The 15,717-nt window shown below is 38.3% G+C and overlaps 1 protein-coding gene across 3 annotated transcripts in view; it reads left to right on the top strand.

Moving 5' to 3' along the window:
- Nucleotides 1–15,717, top strand: part of CRACR2A (calcium release activated channel regulator 2A) — a 1,193,169-nt gene that overhangs the window by 419,848 nt on the left and 757,604 nt on the right. The gene's annotated exons all lie outside the window — the stretch shown is intronic.

Consider the following 15,717-nt stretch of genomic DNA (forward strand, 5'->3'; position numbering starts at 1 on the left):
GGAAAGTTTCAAAGGACAAAACCACCACCGTAACAGATATAAGCATGCAAAATCTGAAGGTAATGCTACTCAATGCTAGAAGTCTAAACCTCAAAATGCACTCTCTCTCTTGAGGCACTCCTAAAAATGGAGACCATTGATATCTGTGCAGTAACTGAGACCTGGTTCAAGGCTCCAGAGAGCACCCCTGCAATACCAGGCTGCAACTCTTACCACACTTTTCGGCCACCAAACCAAGAACGAAACACTAAAGGTGGAGGAGTGTCCATATTCACCAAGGATATTCACACCTCCAGGCTAGTTGCCCAACACAATGCATCTGAAATTCTCCAGGTGCAACTAACAATAGGTAAGACTGCAATCCAAATTGTAGCTTGCTACAGATCCCCCACCATGCCCCAAGATTCTCACTACACCTTTCTAAACATACTGGAAAATATTAAGATACAACCAAACACACTAATACTGGGTGATTTCAACTACCCTGCCATTAACTGGGAAAACTACTCGGGTACCAACATCTTTTCCCAGCGATTCTTGGAATTCATAAATTCCAATGCCCTGGATCAACTAACCACCAGGGGCTCCAATATCTTAGAACTGGTCATTACCAACATGGGAGATAGATGCTCCACACCAGTGGTCACCCCCTCATTGGTCAGGTCTGACCATAAGCAAATCACCCTTGACATCCACATCCCACCGCCACCCCCCAGTAAGGAAACCTACATAAAAAAACTTCTCCAAAGCCAACTTCATGCTACTCAAGTCAGAAGTGACAAACTTCATGACACCCATGCAGACAGGAAATGAAAGTTCGAATGCTGAATCCTACACTAAGGCACTGTATGAGCACTTCCACTTGTGCATGAATCATGCATCCCAAATAGAACCAAGATGCTCTCCTCCAAAAAAAGAAGCCGATCTGGTGGTCCCCTGCCATAAACAAACTATACAACAGAAGAAAGAAACTGTTACAGAAAAGAGGAAAATCCCAGGATGTAAAAAACTCCCTTACCAGGCATCTGAGATCCCTCATAAAATCCTCCAAAGCTAGTAATGAAAATAAAATTGCCAAAGATTCCAAAGACAACCACAAGGCATTCTATAGTTATGTCAAGAATCTAAATGGCAATGCTCAGATATGCTCTGAGCTACAACAGAATGGCGTTAAATATACTGATCCCAAGGATATTGCCAATATCCTGGCAGATCAATTTAGTACCAACTTTACCCCGCTCTTACCCCCTAAAGGGCCCATCTTAATACCAAAAGATTGCCAAATTCCAATAATCATGGCCACACAGGTAGAAACCACACTCTCCAAAGCTAAGAATACAGCATCCATGGGACCAGATGACATCCCGGGCTGTGTACTACATGAACTACAAAATGAACTGGCACCTCACCTAAGTGTCATGTTTAATCATAGCCTCACCTCAGGCTTCGTGCCCACTGAGTGGTGCACAGCTACAGGTATCCCACTCCACAAGGGGGGATCCACCTTGGATCCCGCAAACTACTGTCCCATCAGTCTGACGAGCCTGATCTGCAAGGGCATGGAATGCATTACCATGGAACTTATAAAGAAAGACATTGGCAATCCTCAAACGCTGGACCCTACTCAGTTTGGGTTTGTGATGGGCCGATCTTGTCTCCTGAACCTGATTGACTTTTTTGAATCAGTCGCCAGAGCTGTGGATGAGGGTAAGGTGGTCCACATAGCCTATCTGGACCTCGCCAAGGCCTTCAACACCATCCCCCCACTCTGGAATCATAGATAAACTTACTAAGCTTGGGATAAATCCCTGCGTCACTCAATGGATTGCCAACTGGCTTACTGACAGAACCCAGACTGTAAAAGTAGCCGACTCCAAATCCAGCTCCAGACAAGTAACAAGTGGAGTATCTCAGGGTTCAGTCCTGGGACCACTGTTGTTTGGCATCTACTTCTCTAAAGTACAGGCCGACACTAAGGGACTCTGGCTAACAAAGTTTACAGATGACTGCAAACTGGGAGCCATTACTGAATCACCAAATGATGTGGATATTCTTCAAAAGGGCCTTACAGAAACAGATGCTTGGTGCTAGAACCATGGGCTCAAGCTTAATGCCAAGAAATGTATAGTTATCCCCTTTGGGAAAAAAACTTGCACCCATGAATTACTACATAGATGGCAGTACACTAAACACCAAAAGTGTGATGAGAGACTTAGGGATGCTGGTGGACAGTGGTCTCAACTTTGGTAACCACGTCGCCACAACAGTCAGGAAATCATTCTTTGTGGCACACCTCATCACTAAGGGCTTTTCATCCAGAAAAAAGGAGATCATTGTCCCACTGTACTCATCCCTCATTAGACCCATTAGAGAGTAAAATGCCCCATTTGGTATGCACCTCACAAGACATCTACAACAGCTGGACAGGCCACAGAAATACCCCACTAAAAGAATCACAGGCCTAAAGCAGATGCCCTATGCTGACCGTCTAAAAACACTCCAGGTATACTCTGTGGCATATTGTCTACTCAGAGGCAATCTCTGCTAAACATACAAGGCCATGTCAAACCCTGAGCTGTTGGACATGCTCCACTTAAAGAAATCCCAATCCCTCAGAGCCACACACTCCAGGGATCTAAACCTTGTCATCACAGTGAACAAAACATGCTGGAGGAATAGGTTCCTGACCCAGAGACTCCCCATACTCTGGAATAAACTTACCATACATGTCAAGCAGAGCGCCTACTTGGCTGTCTTCAAAATCAACCTTGACAATTGGATGGGAGATAGGAAATTCACCCCGGGGATCACGTCAGTCATCCTGCTAGACAGGGGTCCAGGGAATTAAATATTGCAGGAAGAAATATCCAGTGAATTGTTATGGCTAAGCCTGGATAGGCCCTAGGGTCGATAGCCTAGTACCAACCTATGACAACTGACATTTTCTGTTTCTGTTGACTTCTTTAAAGAATTTTCTTTGAGTTATATTCATTTTCCAGGCATTTGCTTTTTAGCCATATTCCCATTAATACTTGATATAGTGAGAGACTGGATCCCTGCCGTGGTGTTCCTATACCCCAAAACAGAAGGTGGCAATCTTTATTACTTCTGCTTTTTATCTGTCACATGACATTTCTCACAGTTTAATTCTATCCACTTACTCCCATGACTATTAATTGAATATACTGGACATTATTATGTCTGAATTGCACCTCGTGCATAGACTTTCTGATTTTATGACTTTTGTGTTGTAGATCACTATAATAGATGAAAGTATCTGATATGCCCTGTCATGAAAATATAGACTTTGAAGTACAAATCAAACATGCAACTGTTGTGCCTGCCAGTTTGATTATGTCATATTCATTGGATTAATAATCTATACGTACAGGTGAAATGACTTTCTTCGAATGAAACAAATCATGGCTGAGCTGCCACTAAGCGTGTTACATTCTTTTCCTTTATTGTTCTTGTGGTATGTATTTTAGATGTCACACCTGTGTTCTGATGGTTCTTTATTTTTCAGCATTTCTCAATAGTACATTATATCTCTTGCATTTTCTCTGTATTTTACTTTTCCCAGGCATGATTTATATATCTTTTAAGGCATTGCGTTTTCTCAGCTGACAGGGGACATTTTGTCAAGTGTGCTTATTCATCATTGGGCAGAATTTATTTCTCTCCTGAAAAAGGATATGACTGGATGTCTTTCATTACTGAAGATTTTTCATCATGTTGCCTTTTCATTGTAATGGGATTTTAAAGAAACATCAATAAATCTGTGCAATTGATTTACTTTTTTTTTCTTCTGCCACTGATATATCCACCAAATCTCTAGTTCGCATTGTAATATGTCTTCACTATGTGCTGTTCAAGATATCTGCCATGGTATGTGTGTCTTCTGTCCTGGGACCCCTACTATTTGGCATCTACTTCTCAGAGGTCCAAGGCAAAGCCAAAAGGCTTGAGGCTGACCATGTTTGTGGGCGACTGTAAGTTGGGTGCTGTCACTGACTCCCCCATTGATGTTAATATACTTCAAGAGGGTCCCACAGCAACAAATGACTGGTGCCAAAATCATGGCTTTAAGTTAAAGGCAAAATAATGTATTATCATACCAACTGGCAAAAACATGGGCCCCTACTGATCATCATATTAGTGGCAACCCCCTAAGCACACAACCTGTGGTGAACGACCTGGGTACACAAGTTGACAACAGTCTCACATTTGACCATCACATAGCAGCAGTAGTCAGAAAAGCCTTGTACTTGGTTCATCTCATAAGTAAAGGGTCGGCATCCAGAAAAAAGGAGATTATTACCTCTCTGTATTTCTCCCTACTTAGGCCAATAATTGAGTACCTCCCCAAACACCTGCACCAACTGGAAAGGCAACAGAAATACCACAACAAGAGAATCCATGGCCTCCAACACCTGTCCTGTGTGGACAGGCTGAAATCACTATCACTGTACTCTGTATCGCACAGATTGCTCAGAGGTGATCTGTGTCTCACCTACAAGGCAGTCTCAGAATATGCTCTACTAGAGATGCTCCATATCCATAAGTCTAACTCCTCATGTAGTACCTGATCAAAAGGCTTAAATCTAATATGTGACATTAACAGAACCTGCTGGATAGACAGGTTTGTCTCCCAGAGGCTGCCCCATCTCTGGAATAGACTTCCCATACATGTCAAACAAAGTACATAGCTTACCCTCTTCAAGCGCAACCTTGATGAGTGCAGGGGCAACCACATATTTGTCCAAGGGGTTGCAGCTGTGTCCCTCATTGACAGGGGTGACAGGTGCTGACTGAAGTTTCTTTTTTGGGGATAAACTCAACTAGGCTTGTAAGGGCCGCAGAGCCGTTACCCTAGTAACCTCCTATGATCCTATGATCTTCTTCAGACCATACTTTTGCAAGCAGAGGCATACCTGGCTCAACTAGTGCCCTGTGCTGGTCCCCCAAACTTGTCCCACATCCCTTAGATCTTCTGCATTCTGCAAAAAGCCGATTGCCTTTTTACAGTAATTTAGCCAATCAAGCCCTCCAAAAATCCACACCGGCTGGAAAAAAAATACTGTATGATGCCAATTGGTTTTATAAAGTATTTCAGCCAATTCACAGCCCCCAGCTTTTCAAATGAAGATAAAAAAAAAAAAAAAAAAAAAGAAAATAAACACTGAAGTGCCTGTCTATGATGGTATTTCAATACAAAAAAATGCTGGACTAGCCTCTCAATCATGCCCCCTAAAACTTTGCACTTGGAGCAATTGCCCACTTTGCCCCAATTCATTGTAACTAAGAAATGAGTCTTCTGAGTTGGAATATAGAATGGAATTCCCTTTAAAATAGTAAGGCCCAACTATGTTTAATGGTGTTGGCTGCCAAAAAATGCAGTCAAGAGGAAATGGAAATCAAAACCTAAACCAACCATAGAAGAATTATTGAAAGTTGTAAAAGAGGTACAATAATTGGAAGGGGGATCTTTAGAAAAGGTAAGGATCAAACTAGAATATTGTTAACGAGTTGGAGTGACATTTCTGGGAAGGCAGTACTTGATCAATCTAAGTCATGTTAAAATGAATAAAAGTAACTATATATGTATAATGTACAAAGAAAAAAAGAAATTGTAATGGTTTATTTTCTCTTGTTTAATGGTATGTCTACCAATTCACTGTGTCATATATGAAGCTGGTAAAGGTGTTAAAAAGTTTATTGTGTGATTTGTCTTTATAGAATTTCTGCCTGTGTATGACAGCATAGTTTCTTGTTAGTGTTTTTTGAGGCATGCTGAGCAATGCAAATATGGAATTCTGGAAAGGGCTGTACCTCACCTGGGCATCAATTTAACAGCTTAGCTGAAAGATACATCTGTAATGTATTAACACTGTCCCTGTTTCAGCTGGCCAGGCACTGATATGACTAACTTTAAAAGACTAATGTAGGCAGAAAATGAAAAAAAAAATGACACCTAAGTATTTGACATTGTGCAATTCTGCTGTTTCTGCTTTTCACACTAACAGTGTAAGTAGTCTTATTTTATAGTTTGTTCACCCCCCCCCCCCAATTGACGTATTAGTTATTCTTTTATTCAGCAAATGCTGTTTCTCTATTTGTCTGCCTTTGTATTGGAAAATTCATGCCTGTGGTAAAGACAGTGGAAGAAAGCATATACTCAAAATCAAGACTAATAGGGACCTAAAGAAAAAGATAAGTAACAGCCTGTTTCTGTCAGTTAAGTGTGAAATGCCGCTTTCTGTGCTGTAATAATCTTTATAATTATGTATTCCTTCACTATGAGTTTAAATACTTTTATGGATCTGTTAGCACCATTACAGCAATGTGCCAACATAGATTTGTACTGCAAACTATGTATCATCTTTAAACATTATACGAAAGTAACCCTTTACGCAGTAAATACCATACTGTTATCTTGCTGTCTTATGTAACAAGGTCAGAGATAAAAAAGGACACTAAATCCAGTCTGCCAGCCTTAAGTAAAATAAATAAATATATTAATAAAATTGGTCTTGCCCAGAGGTTTGGAGCATTATAATTGCTTGTTTAAGGGCGTGAAAGGCCATCGACAGCATGATGTATGATTTGTACTCAAATTCTTTGGGTATGTTATTTTTGTAAAGTTTAATCTCTATGTCTGAAATGCAACCATTTCTAATAATTGGAAAATAAGATTGTAATAAATACCTCCACTGTGTGTTAGACACTAGAATATGAAGTAGCAAAGTACTGCATCTTAATAGTTTGTAGGGTGGCTACATCAGGCTTATACCAACCTCCTTTTAGATAGAATGCACTACAGTACTTGTATTCATTCAATATATCTCCCACTTCGAGTAAACCATGGCTGCAAAGAAAAGGTGCCTTAGTCTTAACACAGAAAAGGTCATGTTAACCACTAATACATTTTCACTGACTATTGTCTGGCAGTTGGCTTAGAGGATTAAGGTGCTATTAATAAGCTGTTTCCTGTGGTCCAGTGGTATGAGGTTTGATTCCCTGAGCCTTCATTGCCTAAATATGTGACTCTGAGCAAGGCACTTAACCAGACAGTGCTCCTGGGTTTAGTCTGAAAATGGTCTGTGTTTATCAGTGCTCTACCCCAGAAAAGAAATACAAATAAATAATGAATTAGCTTTACTTATTTATTTAAAATTTGTTGACTGTGACAGTCCAACATACAGAAACATCATATAACACAAACAGTGAATAGATGTATATAATACATAGTGTCACAAGAAAAGGTATTGGTCAGTCAGATGTTGGTGAAAACAGACTTATGGTTCTTCTTGTTTAGAGTGAAGCTTATGATGTCATTTTGGTTTAACCTGAGCTGTTTTTAAGTTCTAAGATGTGCAGCTCCTTGAGAAGTGCAACATGAATACTAATAAGTTAGGCATAGTCTTCTGCAACCTTTTCCTGCATCTTTACTGGAAGGTACAAACACTAAGAACAGAAGTGAGGTTTTGTTTTAAACCAGGGCGATGTGAAATCTAACACTTCTGATGTACAGTTCAGTATGTAGTCATTTATGGTGGGCTGCTTGCGCTACTAAAATTATGGTTAGCCCTAGAAGCTTCCTACGGACTAGTGAAATAAATATAACTTTCCTCCAAAGTGTTAGCTTTTCTTTTTCAAGAAAGTAGTTGAGTTGGACTTGACCAATTCAAAAAAAAAAAGGCCTAGTGCCGACTGTCAAAGATAATTTGATACTGTAGTAGAAATAACTTAAATGTAAGATAAGTTTGATTTCCTGACATTGAAGATGTATTCTTTGTGTATGTTGGAATGATGGGAATCAAACTCCATATAAGCAAACTGCACCACTCCTGCTGTATCCCATAGCTCGAGGCAGTTGCATGTAAGGGAACGTGACAGTTCAGTGCCAGCATATTGTAACTGTTGGGAATCAGCAGAGCTGTCACAGGTTGCTGCTTGGAAATTCTAGAAAAGAAAGTTTACTTGACACACTGGATTATATGATAGAAAAGGAAGCAAAACCATTTTCTAGACATGTTTACAATGGGTGAGTTATAGCATTTTGACCCTCAGACAAAAGCAAGCTTGACAAACAGTGATGTCTGGTTAATTCAGTAAAATAAAAAAATGTAATATAAAATATTTGTGTTCTTGTAATTTTAATATATATTTGAAAACATTTAAACAGCTGTCTGGTAAACCCAGTAGGCACAAGTGTCTCTCTCAGTGGGTGACTCAGAAGCACTGTCTAGTTAAGTGACTGGCTAAGAGTTAAACAGAAGTTAAGTGGACAGTAAAGAAATCAAACCCTGGCTGTAACATAAAGCTCAGCTTTTTTATTTAGTTTGATGCACACTATCCACTGCAGTACATCTCCATCAATTTTAAGTCAGTGGGAATTCCTTTAAAAATAGTTGTATCACACTTTTATACTTGCTTTTCCACATCACAGAATAAATCTTAGATACATTTCAAAACCGTCAAACTTTATTCTGCACTATTTTCATGAAATTCTAATGCCCACCATGAGGGTAACTAAAATCAAAAATTTCTTCTTACCTTTAATCCCAAATCCTTTTTTTTATATATATAGTTCATCCAGTGTTCGGGCAGCCGCAGTGATGCAGCAGTTAGCGTTGCCACCTCACAGTAAGATGTTCTCTGGTTCGATCCTCGGCTGGGGTTCCTTCTGTGCGGACTCTGCATGTCCTCCCTGTGGTGGCGTGGGTTTCCTTTGGGTGCTCCGGTTTCCTCCCACATCCTAAAGACAATGCTGTAGGTGGACCGGTCACTCCTAATTGGCCCTAGGCATGAGTGTGTACATGTGTGTGCCTTCTGTGGAAGGTTGGCTGCCAGGTTGGCAATTCAACACCGTAAAACTCCACTGCCAGTCATGAGCGGACAGGTCATGCTCTGTGGTGACCCCTAACCAGGAAAAGCTGGAAGAAGAAGAAGAAGTACATCGCAGTTTTATAAAAACCTAGCAGATCAAAGACAGTTATTAATCTGCTTTAAGCCATATATGCTTCCAATGTACAATCAGCCAGCCCTCAGATGGCAGATTCTGAGTAGTCCTAGAAACATCCATTTAAATGAATCATCAGTAATTAGAATGATTGCTCATATTCGGTTAATTTACAGTCATTTACAGCCATTTCTGTTCATAGCTGTCATGTAACACTTGTCTTGAAGACCTTGTAAGAGCCAGTCTATTGTCCTCATTTAGCCTCTTAACACTTGCTTTCTGAATACATGGTATATATGTTCATGTGTTTGCTGAGCTACATTTTACTGGCCAGCAAATGTTTCACCTGCAATTTTTTTAACTAAATGTTTAATTTTGAAATTTAATTGAGTTAGTCCCTTAATTAATAACTTTTTTGTGCTAGCATTATACTTATGAAGAACATTATCTTCTCAGAAGCATTTCTATTGTTCTAGTGATTCCAGATTTTAGTCCATACTGGTCCTTCTGAAGGAAGGTCATTGGCTTCATAGACTTAAACTCTGTCAGCCAATTGAAAAGTGCTATTCGTAATTCCTGTATTTTACAGCTGTGATTTTTGGAATCATTTTTACCTTAGTTTAGACTCTTTATGCTAACATATGGCATCTGTACTTTACAGGCCTTAGCTATGCTGTTAGTGCAGACATTTCATAGTTCAAGCTAACCCAAAAATTACTATCTCTCTGTTTCTCTGTTTATATATATATATATATATATATATATATATATATATATATATATATATATATATATATATTCGGCTGGGGTGCCTTCTGTGCGGAGACTGCATGTCCTCCCTGTGGTCGCGTGGGTTTCCTCTGGGTGCTCCGGTTTCCTCCCACATCCCAAAGACATGCAGTAGGTGGATTGGACACTCTAAATTGGCCCTAGGTGTGAGTGTGTGCATGTGTGTGCCTTCTGTGGAAGGTTGGGTGCCGGGCTGGCAACTTGACACCGTAAAAAAACTCCACTGCCAATCATGAGCAGACAGATGATCTGCTGTGGCGACCCCTAACCAGGAAAAAGTTGCAAGAAGAAGATATATATAGTAGATAGTTTCAGAGATGATTACTTGTGTTTAAACAAATCTGAGCTTACTGTGATTATATTTTAACTGTAATTATAGCAAACATCTGTAACTCTCAGATGTCTGGAGTTTTACAGAATGTCCAGAATTTTGCCTCATATTTTTGGTCTTGTCCATATAAAATTTGTTATTTTCTGGCAAATCATTGAGGTCTAAAGTCATTAAATATTGACAGACATTTGAGTTTCAGACTTCATATCCTTCAGAAAATGCATGCTCATCAAAACCTGTTATTATATTAACTTTCTAAGTTTATAAGAACAATAATTAAAATCTGTTCCTGACTTTTGGTTTTTGTTCCCTATTATTTTTGGCTTTGTCCAGATTTCTTGCATTAAGAGATTGAGAGGTATGTATCAACCCCATATTTAAATGCAGTTAAGGACAGAGACACAGAGAGAGAGAGAGAGAGAGAGAGAGAGAGAGAAAGATAGAGAGAGAATTACCAGATTTCATACCAGTATTTGCAACCCTCCCCCATTAAAACTCCCTTAAACAAGTCTTCAGGGAGTATCCATGACCAAGAAAACTCTTTTATGGGGCTGGATAACATACTTGTTTGCTGACTAATCAGCCTGAAGCAAGATCTCTCAAACCCCCTACAAAAATTGTTGAAGGTCAACATCCAAACAGACTTTGTGCCAGATGAATGGAGGACAGCAGATGTTATCTGCTTGCACAAAGTAGGGGAGTAAATGGACTCAGGAAATTACAGATGCATAAGTCTCAGCAGCCTTATCTGTAAGGCTATAAAAAGGATAATTATGGAATTAATAAATAAGGACATAGATAACCTACAAACTCTTGACCCAAACCAGTTCGGATTTGTCAATACCAGAACCTGCCTACTTAACCTGGTTGACTTCTTTGAGAAGGCTACTAAAGCAATGGATGAGGGCAGATCAGTACACACTGCATATTTAATCTTTGTAAAGGTATTCAACACCATCCCTCGGGTATCATGAATTAACTATCCCAGGTAAATGTTAATCCCCATGTAACTCATTGGATATCAAACTGGCTTGCAAATAGAAGAAATTAGGGAGGGCTACTCTCTCACCGCTAAAAGACCTGTCACTACCAGTGTACCCACAGTTCAGTCCTCCTTTTTCAAATTTACTTTTTTGAGGTCAAAGGTATTATTAAGGGCTTATGGCTGGCTAAGTTTGCAGACAACTGCAGAAGACACCAAGATCCACCAAAAGTGCCTCTCCCAAACCAATTGTTGGTATACAAACCATGGACTAAAACTAAATGCCAAGAAATGTATAATAGTATCCTTTGGCAAGAAAAACGTCCCTTGTAACTATCACATAGACAACACACCCCTGAAAATGGATCCAGTAGTTATGGACCTGGGAACCTATGTAGACAATGAACTGTCCTTTGATCACCACATATCCCATGTATTTTTAAGAAAATGCTTTTTCATTGCACAGCTTATTACTAAGGGAATGGCGTCCAGCTCCAGTCATGTGATCATTCCACTGTATTCCTCACTGATCTGGCTACTCATTGAGTACAATGCCCCTTTGGTATGTACCAGTCCAAACTTTTGGCACAACTTGCATGCCCACAATGCTTTTTTACTAAGAAAACCAAGGATATATGTCATAAAATGTATACGGACCATCCCAAGACCTTGATCTTCTTCTCAGTATCATATAGATGCCTCAGGTACAAAGCCCCAGCTGACCATATCCTGTTAGACCTACTGCTCATTCTCAAACCCACTGGTGGCATAAAAACCTGCTCAAGAAATCTAAATCTGTTTTGTAACTTAAATAGAAACTATTGGAGAGAGAGAGACACAGAGAGAGAGATGTGTCATCATGGTAAATGCCATTTCTTTGGAATCATTTTCCTCTACACATAAAGCAAGCTACTTTTGTTACACTATTTAGCCGTAATCTGGATGAATGTAAGAATAACCACAAATTCACCACTGGTTTAGTGCCCTTGTCAGTCATGGATAAGGGAAGCATGCATACGTGCTGCTCATCTCTGCCATTAAAAGAGATATGGGCTAAAAACGTCAAGAGAATATACGGCTAGGCTTCTAAAGATCCTCATGGGTTAATAGACTGGTAAATAATTATGAGCCAATGAACCTGTATAAGAGGTTTTGGTAAATCAAAATTTGTGCATATACAGAAATATAAAATAAACCTTATTTATAATGGCAATCTCTAATCTCATCACAGTTTCTGTGCGCAAATATTCAAAGTTGTAGTTCAGTGTCTTTTCCATTTCTTCTATTTTTTTGTCTCTCACATTAATCAAGTATCTTGTTCTTATGGAAGTATATCCTTTAGAACTTGTGTGCCTAGATCCTCATGTTAAACATTTTTTATTGTATTTTCTACATTCAAAACATTTCTGTTTCAAAACTGGCCACATTCTTTCTATAGTTTTTCAACTGGATGTTTTACTCCAATTAGTGACTCTTTTGCTTTCATATAGTCTGTTATTAATGTTGGATGAATTTGTTTAGATTTACGTTTGGCAGAATTGTCTAGAAGCAGTTTAACATTTATAACCACATAATCACAACACATTAATAGTGATAAAGCTTGACAAAAAGTAACAGTCATTTCCTTAGGAACACAAACAATGGCTAGTATGTTTCGTTCTCTGGTAAGCTTTGTACAGTCTGAAGCAATTGTTGTTCCTGAACATAAGTTGAAAATACTTCCCTTGCTACATAAAATAAAGGAGAAAATAAAAGAACATGAGAAAGAATTGATAAATAACCCTAATAATCAAACGGAAATGGACCTCCTAAAACTACAAAGAGACCTATATATGCTCGAGAACAGAAATGTATCTTTTTATGAGACAAGACAGTTGGCTAATTACGCAGAAGAAGCCCAAATTCCTTCCAGAGCATTGGCCAGAATTATCGCTCAACAAAAATCCACCTCAGTTATAGCAGAAGTAAATTACCAAGGGAAAAACTATACAAGAAATGAGGAAATTATCAAAGTATTTGAACAAATATATACTCAAACATATGGAGAACAAACCCTACAAGCCTTGAAGGAGGATAGGGATCTTTTTCTTCAAAAACTAAAATTCCCTAAACTAGATTTAGATCAACAAAAAAAAATAATGGAGCCCATTTCTATTAATGAGATAACCACAACAATTTAACATCTAAAACCACACAAGGCCCCAGGACCGGATGGTCTTACCTCAGAATTTTATAAATCCTTCAGTCCACTAGTTGCCAAATTATTATACCACGTGCTGAACTATATAATAAATAACAACATACATGATATTCACTTTAACGCCTCTAAAACTATTTTATATTAAAAGACCAAGCTAGCTATAGACCCATCTCTCTTCTAAATATAGACACCAAGATCCTGACCTCCAGGCAGCTATAAACCCATCTCTATTCTAAATATAGACACCAAGATCCTGACCTCAATACTCGCAAACAGAGTTAAAAATCTGATAGAGAAAATAATTTCTCCAGAACAATCTGGGTTTACACCACGTAGACAGACCAGTGACAACATGCTAACATTAGAAGTGTTAATATCCTTTGCAAATCAGAGAAATACCAACATCTTCACAATGGAAGTAGATGCCCACAAGGCTTTTGATAGGGTCAATCTTGAATTCTTGCTGCAAACGTTCCCTCACTTTGACATACCTAAAAATTTTATACAGATCATTCAAATTCTCTATAGTAATCCATATACATCCCTATATATAAACAAAGCATGGTCAAACAGAATTTCGATAAAAAATGGAACAAGACAAGGCTGCCCGCTATCACCCTTTCTTTTCAACCTTCACCTAGAACCCCTATTTCTATATATTAAAAAAAATGCATATCATAAACCCCCCTCAATACATAACTTCAAAGTTTATCTCTCAGCATTTACATACGATTTAAACATATACTTTACTACACCAAGTTCAAACATGACCAAAATAATAAACACAACTGAACAATTCTCACACATGTCTAACTACAAATTAAACCTTAATAAAACTAACATATTCCCCTTAAGGCCACCTAGACTCATCTCCCTAATACCTCTCTTAGACAAAATAAAAATAAAAGAAGAAACCAAATATCTGGGGATTACTTTCTTTCAGAATAACAAGGAATTCTACCAACATAACGTAACTCTTAAATGGCAAAACATAACACAAGATTGTACAAGATGGAATAACCTTAAGATACCGTTTTTGTCTAAAGTATCAATAATTAATATGAACATACTACCTAGATTAATATATCTATTTATGACATCTCAGATAACTATACATAATAAATTCTTCAAATTAATACCTTTCTAGCAAAATTTGTATGGGAACCTAAAAAGACCAGAATCTCCTATCAAAAACTAACACTTCCCAAGAACAAAGGGGGGTCTGAACGTGCCAGATTTCAAAACCTACTACTCTATTATCAACACTAATAGAATACTGAGAATAGCAGAGTATGACCCCTCGGCAAAGATTGGTTCACCGGCCTGGGTAACAATATACTATAGGTACATAAAAACACTAGACATCAATCCCAAAGCACTTCCCTTCTTAAATAAAAAAAAGATTTACAAGCCTATAACATAATAGAGCCACTAAAACATTCTATAAATATAACACAAAAACTTTTTCACTCCTTAAACCTTGGACAAGCTATGTTAATACTACAACCCCTCCATAAAAATCCTAACTTAAAAATAAATAACAAGATGCTAAACCTAGACTCCTTCCCTCGGTTAAAACATGAGAATCCAAGATATCTACCCATTCCTCAATAGCACAATTCATGAATTAAGAAGTAATCTAAACTTACCTAAAGTATATATAATAATTTTAAGACAAATCAAAGAGGTGTGTTCCAGTTACCTCCAAAACCTTACCATACTCGAAAGTGACATTGAAAACTGTACCCTACTTTGGAAGACTATGTTAATGTCAAGGAAAACAATAATGAACTCATACAAAATGACAGGGGAAATCAAATTCCAGAAAGACCTTCTCTTCACTAATTACTGGAGAAAATTAAAATCTGATATGGATGACCAGCAAATATTAAAGGCAATCAACTTAACATTGAAAACTATTCCACTTAAAAAACTCTCTTACACGCAACTCATGATTAATAATAATGCTTATTTCACCCCAGCAATTCTTCACAAATTCAATGCAACTAAGTTCCCATACTGCCCACACTGTAAAGACCAGATTGCAGGCCTAATACATAAATTCTGGAGTTGTAAATGTGTTTTCAAGCTTTGGAATTGCCTTAAGTTACAACTGCAAAAAATGGGGTATCAAGCATCAACACTAACATGGGAATTTATTCTTTTACACATCCTTCCAGCCAACATCTCAGGAAAACAAGCTAACCCACTTATAATGATTTTCTTATTAATGAGGCTATATATAGCTCGCAAATGGTTAGATCCTCTAAGTATCTCTTGGGAGGAATTCAAGAAATATGCTATTAAACATCTGCTAGTACATAAAATAGTATTGGACAAAAGAAACAAAAATATGAAAGCCCGAGCAATCTGGGAACAGTCCTATAACATCTTGTTAGCATAAAGCACCAGGTACACCATATCTTATGAACTAGCAGTATTCCCACGAG

The sequence above is a fragment of the Protopterus annectens genome, chromosome 11.part0, assembly GCF_019279795.1.
Source record: "Protopterus annectens isolate FY-2018-M chromosome 11.part0, PAN1.0, whole genome shotgun sequence".
Classification (NCBI taxonomy): Eukaryota; Metazoa; Chordata; order Ceratodontiformes; family Protopteridae; genus Protopterus; species Protopterus annectens.